At 40.2% G+C, this 6,000-nt stretch overlaps 1 protein-coding gene across 6 annotated transcripts in view; it reads right to left on the reverse strand.

Moving 5' to 3' along the window:
• The window catches only part of ATG4C (autophagy related 4C cysteine peptidase), an 87,812-nt gene extending 86,963 nt beyond the window's left edge, over positions 1-849 (reverse strand). For 2 of the 6 annotated variants that reach the window (XM_064589039.1, XM_054512831.2), the window contains exon 1: positions 545-848. The gene's annotated coding sequence lies outside the window, so the exon portion shown is untranslated. Of the gene's footprint in view, positions 1-498 lie in introns of all 6 variants that reach the window. The other 4 variants (XM_045897519.3, XM_064589041.1, XM_054512830.2 and 1 more) reach the window with 3 other exon arrangements.
• Between the last annotated feature and the right edge of the window lie 5,151 nt (positions 850-6,000).

The raw sequence follows: 6,000 nt of genomic DNA on the forward strand, positions 1-6,000 counted from the left end.
TCTTAAAAAAAAAAAAAAAGATATTCAAGCGAGTGTGTTAAGGTCTGCAGAAGTAACAAAGGCCAAAAAGGAGGAAAGGTATTAGGAATGAGAAGATTGAGACCTTCAGAATCTAAGTTTTGGTTCTGATTTTCATTTCTCTCTCTCGTTTGTTGTTGTTTTTTTTTTAAATGGGAAAAAGTTAAACGGATGCGATAGCTTAGGGGACAAGAGGTCGTATCTGGAATACCAAGAAAAGCTACAAGGAGAGGGGAACAGCTGCCTTACAGGAAGGCTTACGGTTTGTTAGGTTTGGAGCCCAGGAAGGGCCAGGGGTCAGAAGACAAATTACACTAGAAAGTAGATGAGGGAGGCGCCAAAATCCTCAAAGAGAGCCTAAACAGTTGGCCACAGGATCTCCACAGAGGGCAGGGTCCCCCAAAAACCCGGTCATTTGGGGACCAGAAACACCAAGTCCCAACCTTCTCCTGACTCCGCTAGGCTCAAATCGCCCCTCACCGAAACAGAACTGGAGAAGTGTAAAAAATGTGCAGGAGCCACCAACCCGGGAAATGTTCCAGCTCTAGCAGAAGCCGCCCCAAAAGCAGCCAGTACACACGCAGACGCTCCGACCTCAGCGCCGCAGCCACAGACACTCGAGCTCCCCGGCCACCGTAGTGAGAGGAAAGGCCTCCCCCTTCGATCCCAGTAGGTCAGCCACTTCCGGGGCACTAAATCCTTTTGATTAGTCGTAGCAACATCAACGGCCCACAGAGCCATGCTCCTCCACTTCATCCTTTTTCCCCACTGTTCGCCACCCCAGCCCCTAGATCACCAATACGGCAAGCGCAGAGCCAAGGGAAAGTATCTATCTGTAATTGGTGTCTCTGATAGACAGTCCACATTACGCCTGCTTGGAGTTCCCGCGAGACAATTGGACTTCAACTCCCAGCGTGCCACGCCACGCCACGCCCTCTCCTTTGGCACCAGAACTACAAGACCCAGTATGCACTGCGCCCCCTCATTCTTTGCCCTCCTCCTGACAGCCGCAGACCCGAGATGTGATTTCAGAGGAGTCACTAAATTCCTTGGGAAAATGTAGACCCATTTTGATAAAAATGCCGCTATTCTGTGCTATCCTGTTTGTGAAGGTTCTCTAAGCCAAGCTATAGTTGAGACGGTAGGTAAATACTTATAAAATATTAAGGAATGTGTGCATTTTCCACATTCCGATTATTTTCAAGGATTGAAACTTAAGAGAGTATAAACGCTTTTTATGAAATGGAAATTTTTATCCACACTCATAAGGAGTATGATACTAAATTATTGCGAAGTGTAATCCTAGGTCGTTTTGCAGTACTGAAAGATTGTGTTGGAACAAGGACTGCCACACATGCTCAGAATTGCGTAAGAAATTATAGTAAGAGCTGGGAGTGAAAAATTAACAATCTGTACTGCCGGACTGTGCACCCACATGGCAAAGGAAATCTTTCAGAATGCCGAGTTGAAAGTTCAAAATTAAATTTTAAAATTTTTTCACTTTTTTAACGGGTTAATGGTTTGGATTATTTTCATTATAACTAGAACTATTTATTTTCTATTATGTGGTAAGGCAACCAAGTAACCAGTCACACAAAGGATATAGCAAGATCATAAATGTAACATTTATTAGAGTGAACAAAACAAAATAACTGTTTTCTTGCCTCATTAAATAGCCTGTGGTTCCATATTTTAAAATAACAGAACTTTGTTTTGATTTCTTAGGACAGATAGCATGTATCAAACAAGCTGTCTGGATGCCTTTTTGTTACTTTCATAAAGATTTAGATTACCAAGAATGAATATATTTTTTTAATTTTATTTATTTATTTGACAGAAAGAGAGACAGCGAGAGAGGGAACACAGGCAGAGGGAGTGGGAGAGGGAGAAGCAGGCTTCCCGCTGAGCAGGGAGCCCGATGCGGGGCTCGATCCCAGGACCCTGGGATCATGACCTGAGCTGAAGGCAGAGGCCTAACAACTGAGCCACCCAGGCGCCCCTGAATGAATATATTTTATTTTTTTTTTTTAAGATTTTATTTATTTATTTGAGAGAGAGAATGAGAGGCAGAGAGCACGAGAGGGAAGAGGGTCAGAGGGAGGAGCAGACACCTCGCTGAGCAGGGAGCCCGATGCGGGACTCGATCCCGGGACTCCAGGATCTTGACCCGAGCCGAAGGCAGTCGCTCAACCAACTGAGCCACCCAGGCGCCCTGAATATATTTTATTTTTGGTATTGTGCACTAGTAGCCCATGAGAAACAATGCTTGAATTCTTAAACTATATGGTAATTACACAAAATAAAATTGATATATACCATAAACATTGGTTTTCTATGGATTTACAGCTAAACAGATTTTAATTGGTTAGAAAAACGAAGTAGAATACTTTCCATTTTTACAACCTCACACAGAAGTCACAGAGGGAAACTGTATTCTGTAACACCGACAAGGCATCCACTACCATACAAACTGCTTTCCAACTACAGTGTGCTGAATTATGCAGCACTAGCGAGTAAATATTTAAAATCTATGATCACAGAAAACAATCTGCTGCTTTCCATACTCATGCACCAACAATATGAATGCAGTAAGAGAAACCTTTCCATTGGAATGATTAGAGGTAATGATAAACTATAATTAGGTTATCTGTTATTCATAACTGTTTGCAGTAAATAAATACATAATTGCATCCACTTATTAAAGATGTTATTAAGGAAGCTTTTAAAATATGCTAAATAATTGATATGCATATTCTAAAGTAATTTCAATGATCAATTGTGTAAATGAACATGGAAGAGGGTTTAAAGAGTACATAATTTATGTAACAGACTTTAGGTTTTAAAAGGAGATTCTTGGCAGCTGCAATACTCAGCAATATTCGGTCCTCACTTTTAAACGTGTCTTTGACTTTCCAATTCAGCCAATTGCCAAGCATAGGAGAGTTAAAGCTGGACAAGATATTCATTTCAGTGCAACAAATACACAATTAGTGCTGCTAAGGACAAAGCACTTTGTTTAGCCACTACAGTCCATTTCTGAAGCACAGAGAATTTTGATAGTTGGGAAAGATTTAAAAGGGAAATGATAAGAGAGCCTTATCAGAATAGAAAACGGAAAGTAAAATATATGTAACATAATCTACTAATAATCACTTATGCATTTGGTTAATTGGAACTCTATACTAGCTAATATACCTTCTAAGAGGCAGGAGCCACATCTTAAATATTTGTGTCCCTCTCAGCTCTAACATAGTACTTTGTTCAGAGTAATTTGCTCTCCATAAGTGTTTGTGGGAGTTCAGAATGATGTCTGAAGCCCTGACACTCCCTTCTTACTCATACTATGTAGTTTGTTTTTTTAATATTTAATTAATTAATTTATTTGACAGAGAGAGGGAACACAAGCAGGGGGAGTGGGAGAGGGAGAAGCAGACTCCCCATGGAGCAGGGGGCCCGATGCGGTGCTCGATCCCAGGACCCTGGGATCATGACCTGAGCCGAAGGCAGATGCGTAACGACTGAGCCACCCAGGCGCCACCATACTATGTAGTTTTAATATAAGCTATTTTTAACATCTGAGCTTCATTTTCTTAATTAGTAATTCAGATTATATAATAAAACAGGTATTAAAACCAGAATATTTCATTAATCAGAATGCACTCAAAAACATGAAAGAACATTTATTGCTGTGTGTGTATGTATATATATATATAAAATATATATATGTATGTATATGTGTGTGTATATAAATATATATATAAAATATATATAAATATATATATATATATATATATATATATAAAACAACATCTATTTTAAGTGTCAAGACCTTTCTAAAATGTCATCATATCCCAGGCATATACTTTGAAACCATACCAGCCATCCTAGTAGCATTGATTGTGATACAACTCAAGATTTTTTTTTTTAAGGATTTTTTTTTTTTAAGATTTTATTTATTTATTTGAGAGAGAGAGAATGAGAGACAGAGAGCATGAGAAGGAGGAGGGTCAGAGGGAGAAGCAGACTCCCTGCCGAGCAGGGAGCCCGATGCGGGACTCGATCCCGGGACTCGATCCCGGGACTCCAGGATCATGACCTGAGCCGAAGGCAGTCGCTTAACCAACTGAGCCACCCAGGCGCCCCAAGATTTTTTTTTTTTTTTAAAGATTTTATTTATTTATTTGAGAGAGAGAGACAGAGAGAGAGCATGAGAAGGGGGAGGGTCGGGAGGGTCAGAGGGAGAAGCAGACTCCCTGCTGAGCAGGGAGCCCAATGCGGGACTCGATCCAGGGACTCCAGGATCATGACCTGAGCCGAAGGCAGTCGCTTAACCAACTGAGCCATTCAGGCGCCCACAACTCAAGATTTTTTAGTAAACTTTTAATCCTTAACTTCTACCAAGAATACTTCTTTATCCATTTCCCTTCTGAACCCAAGGAGAGATGAAAGGTCTGTTTAATAAGTAAATGTGTAACATGAATCCCTGGTCAAGAATATTATCTTGAGATAAATTGAGCCCAGCCTTTGATGAGACCAATAACTTGTAGGCCTTCAAAAGCTAAAAAAAATATTTTGAGGAAAACTTAAAACCTTTCCTCCTTTCCAAGTGACCTTATTTCCATCACCTCTCCTACATCTTCAATCTTTTTCTATTTCTCCACTGCCCTCTGTACCTCAACCTAGCTACAGAATCCTCATAATTTTGAAAGTGAGTTCAGTGGATTCAGCTTCCCTCCTAAATGCAATATTATTCCATCCTCCTTTTCATTACATAGCCACATTCAGCAAGTGCTGCAAAGTAAACCTTAGTCTTGAAATGCCACACACGATCTAGCCACAGCTTATATCTACCAAACACCCAGCACTGTGCTAAATCCTGGAAATATGAAGAGAATTCAGATAGGAAAATTATGGTCCCACAATACAGTGTGATAAACATTATGATAGAGATATGGACAAGGTATTAAGAGAACAAGGAGTGTCAGTTACTCTCAAATTGAGGGACCTTAGAGGAGAAAGTCCTGAGATAACTTAAATGGCAAAAATAATTCACCAACTGCAGAAGAGGGAGGCTCAACCAATGTAGAATAAATTCATTACAGCTGGAACATGAGAGTGAGGGAGTGGTAGGATACAAAACTGGAAAGACAGACTGGGGCTATTTCCTAAAGGGGTCTTGTGTACTATGTTAAAAATCTTGGACTTTAACCTGGTTATATAGGGAACCATTTAGGGAATGACATAATTAGATTGCATTTTAGGCTGCAGTGTTATGGAGAATGTTTTGGGCTGAAAAGAACAGTTAAGATATTGTTTTCATAATTCATATTTAAAAATGGGAAATCTGAAGTAAATAGTGATTTTAAAAAAACAAAAGAATTGGTCAGAGATATTAGAATAATAGAATCAAAAGGAGGTATGAGGGGGAGAAGGAATCAAGAAAGACCCCCAGGTTTCTGCTTTTCCAATTTTCCATATGTTGAGTTAGGAATGGTTGGGGCACCTGGCTGGCTCAATCAGAAGAGCTTGCGGCCCTTGATCTCAGAGTTGTGAGTTTGAGCCCCAAATTGGGTGTAGAAATTACTTGAAAATAAAACCTTTTTTTTTTAATCTTTAAAAAAAAAAAAAGAAATGCTTAAAGAATTGCCAGATGGCTATATCCAGGAGGCAGTTAGATATGAAGTTTAAGAGAAAGATTTGAGCTCACTATATACCTTTGGGAGTTATCAACTTTAGATGATGGTTGAAAAAATGGGCATGGATAAGATTTTTTTTGTTTGAAGATTTTATTTATTTATTTGTCAGAGAGAAAGAGAGAGAGGGTGAGCAGCAGGTAGAGGGAGAAGCAGGCTCCCCACTGAGCAGGGAGCCCAATGCAGGACCCGATCCCAAGACCCTGGGATCATGACCTGAGCCGAAAGCTGATGCCCAACTGACTGAGCCACCAGGTGTCCTTGGACATGGATAAGATTGTGAGCTAGG

Source organism: Mirounga angustirostris, unplaced genomic scaffold (assembly GCF_029215605.1).
Source record: "Mirounga angustirostris isolate CCGP_5_RB_7025 unplaced genomic scaffold, mMirAng1.0.hap1 SCAF_4, whole genome shotgun sequence".
In the NCBI taxonomy this organism is placed as follows: Eukaryota; Metazoa; Chordata; class Mammalia; order Carnivora; family Phocidae; genus Mirounga; species Mirounga angustirostris.